Source organism: Chinchilla lanigera, unplaced genomic scaffold, assembly GCF_000276665.1.
Source record: "Chinchilla lanigera isolate Chin_1 unplaced genomic scaffold, ChiLan1.0 scaffold00130, whole genome shotgun sequence".
Taxonomy (NCBI): Eukaryota; Metazoa; Chordata; class Mammalia; order Rodentia; family Chinchillidae; genus Chinchilla; species Chinchilla lanigera.
In genome coordinates, this window is record NW_004955531.1 from 908467 (window position 1) to 918313 (window position 9847).

The window sequence follows — 9847 nt, forward strand, 5'->3', positions numbered from 1 at the left end:
TGTAAAGGATTTTGGAAAGTTATTAAGCTATAGAAAGACTGACTTGGCAAGTTAGAAATATAACAGTCTTTTAGGGAAATAAAAAATGATTGGTGATTTCATTTAAAAATGAAACTATGCTACCCAAGGTCACAACGCAATGTGTGCAGGGTGTTTTGCTCATATGATTGTCATATCTGTAAAAGCTTTGATGTATCTCCAAATAGGAACAGAAGTCAAAGATCAAGTGTTCTGTTGTTTCTAATTTTTATTTTCATAGGGAGACAATAAACACATAGTAAAGCTTAAATGTTACATCGATTCAGGGGCTATTAGTGGGCCAGTGTGTACCCTAAGCTATAATGGCAACAGGGCAAGGTACTGATTCCACTTCTATGCGAATGATCAGAATGAGCCTCTCCGTGTTGAAAGATGCACTTGTACATATACTTGGGGCTTTGTTTTGCTAAGGTTATTAATGATATGATTACAGATGGGTACAGGTTAAGGGACAATGGTGACTTTGGAAAGTGAAAAATATGTAATTATTATGATAGTGATAATTTGAGATTTAAAACAGGCCATAAAGAGCTGAAATGGGGGCTGGGGATTTAGCTCAGCGGCAAAAGCACCCACCTGGCAAGTGCAAGGTCGTGAGTTCGGTTCCTGGTACGGGAGAAAAACCAAAAAAACAAAAAAAAAAAAACAAGAGCTGAAATGATAGAATCGGGATTAATTCCTAGAGATTTTGTGACAAATATAAATGATAACAGGACTAGATTGGCAGAATTTATTTTCACTTCTTTCTCTGCTAGGGGATTCTGAAATTGGATTATATAAATCAAAAGAAACTGACTAAAATTGATAATTAACTAATAATTCAATATTTTCTTACAATTTAATTGAAATTTACTTAAACGAATATGTTCAAAATAGTGGTAACTCAGATGTATTTAACTAAATAATAAGTCATCCAATTCGATAACTCCTATAAGCACAATTTTTAAATTTGAAAGCTCTATGCATGTTATAAAAGTGTGATGGTTGAAATAATTTTTTCTCATTCTAAAGGGATTATGACACATAAAGTATGTTAATTGTTCTGGAAAAAGTAGGAGACTATTTTCCTTATTGCCTTGTTATATGACCAAATACTTCATGTTTAGAATGCATTAGCTGATGGCATTCATATTATCGCATTATCTTACACATTTGTTCATTCTTTCCTCATTTGAAAACATCTCCGAATCCCTATTATATTTTAGATCTGGTATGAAGCATGAGGGACATATTATGAATAAGACGTAATTCTTGCCCACTCATTCTTTCAGGAAGAGACTGTTACCTACATAGCTGACAGCGGGTCAAGCGCTCTTCAAGGCTGGGGTAAGTTCGTGTTATATAACCTTAGTCAAGCCAGCACTATATTTCCCAGAATTTCCTTCTCTGGGTAGGTTTAGCTTAGTGTAAACCACAGCAGACATACTGTATGAAATTTGCATTGTGGAAATCCAGCAGCTATCCAGGTCATTTTAAGCCTTTTTATTTTAAAGAGAAAAGAATAAAAACAAAATAACAAAAACAAAGACATAACAAGACAACATAAAAACAATAAATATGATACAAAATTTCAAAACCAGGTGAAAGGAAATTAACAATGGTTGTTGTATTACATATTGTTATCTTCAAAGTGGTTACTCAGATAACCAGATATAGGCATGTATGATTGATCAAACAACTGAATATGAACTGTTCCTTTCAATAAACCAATAAAAATTAGTAGTACAATTATCCTAGCTGTCTTGTGTATATACATATTTTCCCTTCTCTCTTTTCTCTTTTCCCTCATCCCAGTTGTTCTTTCCTTTTGAGCAGTTTCTTTTCCTTTTCACAATATCGACTGTACCTTTCAGATTTTGTTTACACTTTCAGGTTCTCACATGTTTGCCCATGAGTCTGACTTATTTCACTTAGGAGTACTGTCTCTGGTTTCACGCATGAGGCTCTGGTGCAGCTCACATTAGCTTCTCCAGGAGCTAGCAGCTGTGCTGAGAGCCCTCTTGGATTGTCTTTCAACTTCTCTGTGAGGCAAGATGAATGTTCAAAGCTGTGGTAATAGGCATTGGTCTTTCCTGCAAGAGACTCCTTTTGTCAGTGTTGGGAGCTTAAGGCGACGACAGATCAATCTAAATTCTAGTAAGTCCTCGTTGTTCTAGTGCAGCCTTACAGATTGCATCTTGTCCTTGCTTCCCTCAATAACTTCTCTTTTGATTGACTTTTCTGCAGACTTCAAGATTCAGCAGCAGACACAGAAATAACTGCTTCACACAGACAGTTAAAGCAGCTTTTTATAATCATGGAAAGTCAAATCTCTTCGAGAATTCACATGTGGGTCTATAAAGATTGTATATTATTTATCTATTGCCGCCTGTATATATCTATCATCATTTTTAGTGATTATTCACTTACAAAACATTTAAACAAACACTTGGCTGTATGCTTGGCAGTATGAGAAGAGACAGGAGAGAATGAGGAATTTTTGCTGCAAAGGGAAAAGCAGTCAAAATAAGGATATGGAAAGATTTCACTAAGAAAAGATATTTGAATTGGGATAGAAATATGAATAAGGTGTTGTTAGATGAACAATGGGAGAAACGTTTTCTTCCAGAGAGGAAATACCATGAAGAGAGCCATGGCATCAGAAACTGTAGAGATAATTAGATGATGATGGGCTGATCACATTTGTGTGTGGGAGCTAGGAGGTAGAGGAAAGATATAGTACCAGATATAGATAGGATCAACAGGAAAAACAAAGTGAGCTCAATCTGTGAAAGAGCATACAGCAGTGATATAAACAAAGTTAAGTGAGGAAATGATATGCCTAGACCTGTCTGTGGTCATACCACCCTGAACGCGCCCGATCTCATCTGATATGCCTAGACCACATATGTATAAATGACCCGGTACCTTAAACTTCTTGAGGATCATACAATTATTTTTCCCTTCTTCAACTCCCTTTACAAACAATAAAGTCCCAATAAATAGTTTATGACATTGTAGCACTTTACATTACTTATTCAAATATTGTCATGACATTTCCTCAATGAAAACAATCTGAATAGTACAATATATCTTAGATCCATGAAAAGAAATCTTTACACAAAGGGTAACTATTTGAAATAATTTCAAATGCATGTGATACGGTATAGAGCCCTAGTTCCCAAACTGTATGTCAGGGTGTATTAGAGTACTTCTGCAAACACACAAAGGCAGCATAGGGTTATTAAAATTTCAAGAAAAATTTGGTGACACCTGCAAGATGCTTCAGTGAATTGTGCTCATTTTGAAGTCATATATGCAAAGCTAGTATTCTGACAGCTGTTATCAAAAGGCGCTGTGCAAAAATCAATAGGGAACCAGAAATCAAAGTGGCATAGTCACATTTAATTCCAAAATTTAGGAATATGTGCAGTGGCCTACAGGCAAATAACTAATTGTGATTATTTAAATTCAATCATTTTTTTCAATTTTATCATTTTTTCAAACAGATAAATTGTGAGGATATAAACATTCATTAAGTAGTTTGTGCCTAAGCATGGAGTAAATATTAATATGAGATATTTCTTTGGCAAGGGAGCCAGGAAAAATTTACCTTGGAAATCAAAGTCACCATGAACGAAGAAAATAAGGGAACCTCTTATAAAGGTTATAAAAGTGCAGATGTGTGTGGTATAAGAAAGTTGGGACACACAATTCAAATAGTAGGATTAACATTTGGCCTAAAGGTGCTATTGTGTTCCATAATTGCAGAATGCTATAGCAGCATAAATATTTCTCTGCTTGCCTAGCTTTTGATAGTAACTCTGGCTGTGAGCACCTTATGCCACATTTTCCTTGGAGCAGAAGCCATGTGGAGAAAGAACATAGAGGATTTCAACAACTGAGGGCATCACATTTCTACAATAGCAACGTGAAGTGCACTGCTTAAAAACTCCAAGTGACTGAAGTAGTTTCTTTCTACCTGACTCAAATAGAGATGCTCGAGGTAGAATCTATACCCCCGTTGAGCATTTTCTACATTAACACATAACGAGCACAGTTACAGTATTTTACTTACTTACAAGTCTGAATGTTTCCCCTTCATAACTGAGGTTCCACATATCTTCGATTTTCAGTGTTTGTGGCTTCCAGTTTGGCTTCGATTCCCATTACTTTATTGTGTCCACTTGCAAAGGGTGGAGCAGAGCTGCCAAGATTTAATGAAATCCTGCTGGGATAAAAAGTGATTATCTATTTCTTAAGTATCCACAAAGCACTTTACTAAACAATGTTATAAACAGATACATTTAATTTCTTTTTCAACTCTAAGATGTACATATGATGATGATGATGATAATGATGATAATGAATGTTTAATGAATGAAGAAATCAGAGCATACACTATTTATGGTATTTAACCAAAGTGATACACCTGTTAGATGGTAAAATTAGAGTTTCATTCCCACAGTTGGCTGATGGTAGGACCACCATCTGAAAAATTGAGCCATACTGATTCCTTGCTGAAGCAATATTTGGTAAACATTTTAGCAAGAGCATGGTGTTTAAAATTTCCAATACTCCAGAGTTTCAGACATGCAGATTTTTAAACAAATTAATCAAGTACACCTTCTAGCAAAAATAAATGTGTTATACATACACAATGGAGTACTATTCACACATAAAGAAGGATAAGTTCAAGTCATTTGTAGAAGAATGGATACACCTTGAGATCATAATGCTGAGTGAAATAAATCAGACACATAAGGCTAACTATCACATAGTTTGTGTTATATGAGAACCCAAAGTATAAATAATTTAAAGAGAAAAATAAAAAGTGATAGGAAACAACAGATAAACTCTGTGGAGAAAGAAAAGATCTGGGGATAGAGGAGACAGGAGGGAAAGAAGTAAAAGAATCAAGATGCTAATAACAATAATGTATTTATTCTGCATCACAAACATACCCAAACAAAAGGTTTGAAAAAAGAAAATTGTCAAATTTAAGAACACTGTGAGCTGGGCATGGTGATGCACACTTGAAATCTCAGCACTCAGGAGGCTGAGGCAGAATGATTGCTGCAAGTCTGAGGTCAGCCTGGGCTACGTAGTGAGTTTAAGACGAGCCTGAATTGCAGAGTGAGATTTTTGTTGTCTCAAAAACAAACTAACATAACATTATGAACGAGTTTATCAGCATATATGACTAAAGAAAAGTAGCTAATTACAAATAAATTATGTAGATGCAGGATGCCTTTACAGCACAGATTTTCTATTTAGGAACAAATATGGAAGACAGCCAATGTTATGTGCAAAGCTCGAACATCTGCATTCAATCACATTGTAAACAAGAAAGAAAAGAACATGATAGGAATAATATTTGAAGATATAAACACTGGAATTTTTTGAAAACATACGGAACACATCACTGTACGAAGTTAGGAAGGTAAATGAAATCCTCATAGATTACATATTAGAATCTAAAGTTAAATCTACCAGAATGAAAATGCAGAACAATAAATGTTAAGGGAAAATATTAAGAACAACATAGGGGGAAAGCTTTGGAGATACAATGGGAAAGGAGCCAAGAGATGGAGAGAGGACCAAGCGAGGAAGGAAGGGGACATAAAAAGAATTAAGATGTGTTATCTGCATGGACCAACTCCCCACAGTGACTGTAAGCATTATGTACTGCAGACATGTATACTAATAACTAATTTAAAAACAAAAAGCTAAAAATCCACAGGAGAAAGATATAACAGAAAGACATTCTCAGTATGTTAACCAAGAGTTACATTAAGGGAAAAGAACATTTAAGAATGAGCTCAAATTAAAGATATTTTCAGACCAAAGCAATGAAACGAAATAACACACAAAAGTTTAATAACATCATAATTTCTTAGATAAATTCTAAGAAAATTCCTTCAGAGAGAAGATATGTAGCAGAAGGTCTGAGGTACAAAAATAATAACTGTATAAAATAAATTTAAATGGGGCTGGGAATTTAGCTCAGTGGCACAGAGCCTGCCTGGTAAGCGCAAGGACATGAGTTCGATTCTTGGTACCGGAAAAAAAAAAAAATTTAAATGAACAGAGATGAAATAAACTTGTATGAACTCTACCTGTTTCTCATGTTATTAAAAATTATATGTACATGTTGTATCTGTCAGTTAAAAGAACTAGACTTGAAGTGTAGTTAAATAATGATATATGGTAGTAAAGTGTTTAGTAGGGTTAAGTTGTTTAATTTTCCAGGAGGAATTTTAAAAAATTGATTAATTTTACAGTTTGATAACTTTGGTATATTACTATAATTTCTTTTTTATTTTAATGTCGTACATTCAGATATTAATACAGAAAATATTAAAAAGCTTACCTCTTCTATGAAAAACCAAAATTTCTTAAAATACTTAGACAATAACACCAGTAATACATTTTTAACCATAATCCTATTACTCAGAATACAAGTCATAGACAGAAAAAACTTTCTGTTACAAAAAAGTAATAGATGAGAGCACAAAACTTTCTCTTCAATGAGCTAAGAGAAACTATGTAGAGTATAATATGCTAATTACTACAATTTTTATGTTAAGGACAGACTTGAAATACATCATATAATTTTCAATAATTAAATTAAAACAATGAAAGTAGAGTTATTAATACACTCTTCCCACAAAAGATGATAAAGAAAAGCAGCAGAAATTAAAAATAGGTGAGAAAAGTACAAAATTCTCAAACTAAACTGATCTACGGAAATGCATATTAAATATTTTAACTGCTCCACTTCAAAAGCAAAGACAGATTAAAATAATAATTGAATCCAAGTATATGCTCTTTTAAAAAAATTGTAGAAACAGAAGGATGCAGAAAAGTTCAAAATAAAATTATAACAAACTCAACAAAGAGTGTCTACATGTATTAATATTGCATGAAATAATTTTAAAAAAGGATATTTCTCTCTAAAAATGGGTTACACCATTATAATAATTGATGTATTCATAAAGTAATAAAAGTAAATGTATATATAGTTAGAAATATAGGCTCAAAACATGAATTTAAAACTTTTGGGAAGGGAAGAATAAATAAACATATGCTTATAGCAAATACTTATGGAATGCACTTGTCAGAACTGGTAAAACAAAGAAAGACTTGAAGACTACACTACAGAAGATTGAACTGTGATTAGCAAATTCTACCTGCTGGGTACACACACACATACACACACACACACAAACACACACACACACACACACAAAGACATACACATGCATGCACGCACACATTCATACACACAACTTGTACTCAATGTTCACATTGTACTTGCTCTTTTTTCAATATATAGCTTATTAGTGCATGTTACTTTTACAAAATATTAGTTTTCAATATGGCTTTTTAAAAATTTTTATTTGTAGATATAAAGGAAACAAAACATTTTACCAAACACACAGACATAAACAAAACAACATAAAAATAGTATAAATAATACAGAATTTCAGACAAGGTGAAAATAAAAATTAATAATAGTCATTGCATTACATCCTGTTATCTTCATATTGATTACTCAGATAAACAAATACAGACATGCAAGAATGGTGAAACAATTAAATATCAACTCTTCCTTTCAAGAAAGCAATAGTAATTAATATTACAGTTATCCTGGCCATCTTGTGTGGGTGTGTATATATATATATGATCTCATTTTTATACATGCATATATTTTCCTCATATCATTCCCAATATTACCCTCCCTTACTCCTCTCTTATCTCTTTCCTCTTGTCTAATAGTCTCCCTTTTACTTTCATCTTGTGTTTTTTTCTCGATTCTAAACATTCGAGGAAATATTTGATGATTGTCTTTTTTCATCTAGATTATTTTACTTAATATTATGATCTCCAAGGCCATCCATTCTCCTCCAAATGACATGATGTTTTTCCTATTATGGTTGGATAATACCCCACCGTGTACATATACTGCGTTATCTTCATGCACTCACCCATCTGTTGACAGACACTTAAGCTGATTCCATACATTGGTTATGGTGAACTGTGTCACACTACAGATGTGTATACCAGTATCTCAAGAACATGCTGATTATAATTCCTTTGAGTTTATGCCACGAAGTGGTATAGCTAGATAATATAGTAGCTCTATTTTTAAGTGTTGGGAAATATCCATACTGATTTCCATAGTGGCTATACTGATTTACATTCCCACTCATACTGCAGGAGAGTTTCATTTTCCCTGTATTCTTACAAGCATGCACTCTTGATGACAATCAGTTTGTTTCAGGTAATGTGAAATCTCAATGTACTTTTGATTTGCATTTCTCTGTTGGCTAAATATGTTGAAAAAATTTTAAATATTTATTGACCATTTGTATTTCTTCTTTTTAAAAGTGTCTGTCCAGTTCATTTGCTCTTTTTAATGCATTGTTTGTATTTTTTATGTAAGTGTTTGAGTTGTTTGTTTATTTTGTATATTACTCTGTCAGAAGAGTAGCTGGCAAAGATTCTCTCCCCTTTTATGAGCTTTCCCTTTACACTGTTGATTGCTTCTTTGTGGTGCATGTTACTCATCACTTTCAAAGACAAATTGGACACTTAATTGTGTCATTTTTTCTTTTGACATTTAAAAGTTTAGGTACAGCGCCTGCCTGCCAAGTGCGAGGTCATGAGTTTGATTCCTGGGACCCCTCCGAAAAAAGTTTTGATACTAGAAACTAGTTTTCAGAAAAAAAAAAAAAAATAAACAGTTTAAACCAAAACAAGTGAGATGACACTAAGAGATACTTAGAAACGTATAATTTTAAATTGTTCCATTATAAAGGAAGAAAATTAATCAACTAGATATCCAGCTCAGAAGGATAGACATGAAATAGCAAAATAAGCTCAAATTATAAAATAGAAAAATGATGGAGCAGAAAGCACACATATGATAACAACGAACCCAAAAGTTAATTGCCAAATTGCCAAATCTCTGGAAACCTGAGCAAGGAAACAACAAGTATGACAAAAATAATGAGCATGCTTCTGAATCCTACATTATCTCTTCAAGGGAAAGGCAACATATTAACAAAAAGTGACAAAATAAGTGTTTTTGTGGATAAAAACATACTCTATAGAGATAATTTTTCTAATAAATAGTTGGAAAATTCTTCTTTGCTATTAGTTTCCTATTATTTTCCTCAAAATTATGTAATTTTGTCACTATAAGAACTTAAAAACTATTCAACCAAACCTGAGTGATAATAGAGTTAAAAACATTATGAATTATGTGTAAAATCAAGTAAAATCAAGATACTTCTTGATTTCATAAGCATGATCAATGACTTCACTTATGTTTCCTTAATTTTGTAAGACATAATATACTACTCAATAGATGATAATGACATCTCTCCTCTCTCCTGCATTATGACAATGAAAATGTCACCAGATATTGTCAGGTGTTCCTTGGGGTCCAAAATCACTTTTGTCCAAGCATCACTAAGCTATAGTAAGGTTAATTTCATCAGTCTTTCTAATAAACAAAAAATTAAAAATAATACAAACATTCCCCAAATGAGTAGATTAATATATTACAGCCTCATAAGTGGCAGAATAACTAAGAAATAAAGTTGTAGAAGAGTATTCAGTGATAAAAACATCTTTACCATATAGTGTTACGTGAACTTGTTACATTAAAAAACATTATTATTTTTAAAATACATGTGTCTGTACTGAAAAAATAAGAGTGTATAAGAATGCTGGTTCTTAGCTGATGAAATTAATATTTTGTTATGTACCCATTGTTTAAAACATTCTACAATAACAGTGCATTAATTTTATAATAAGA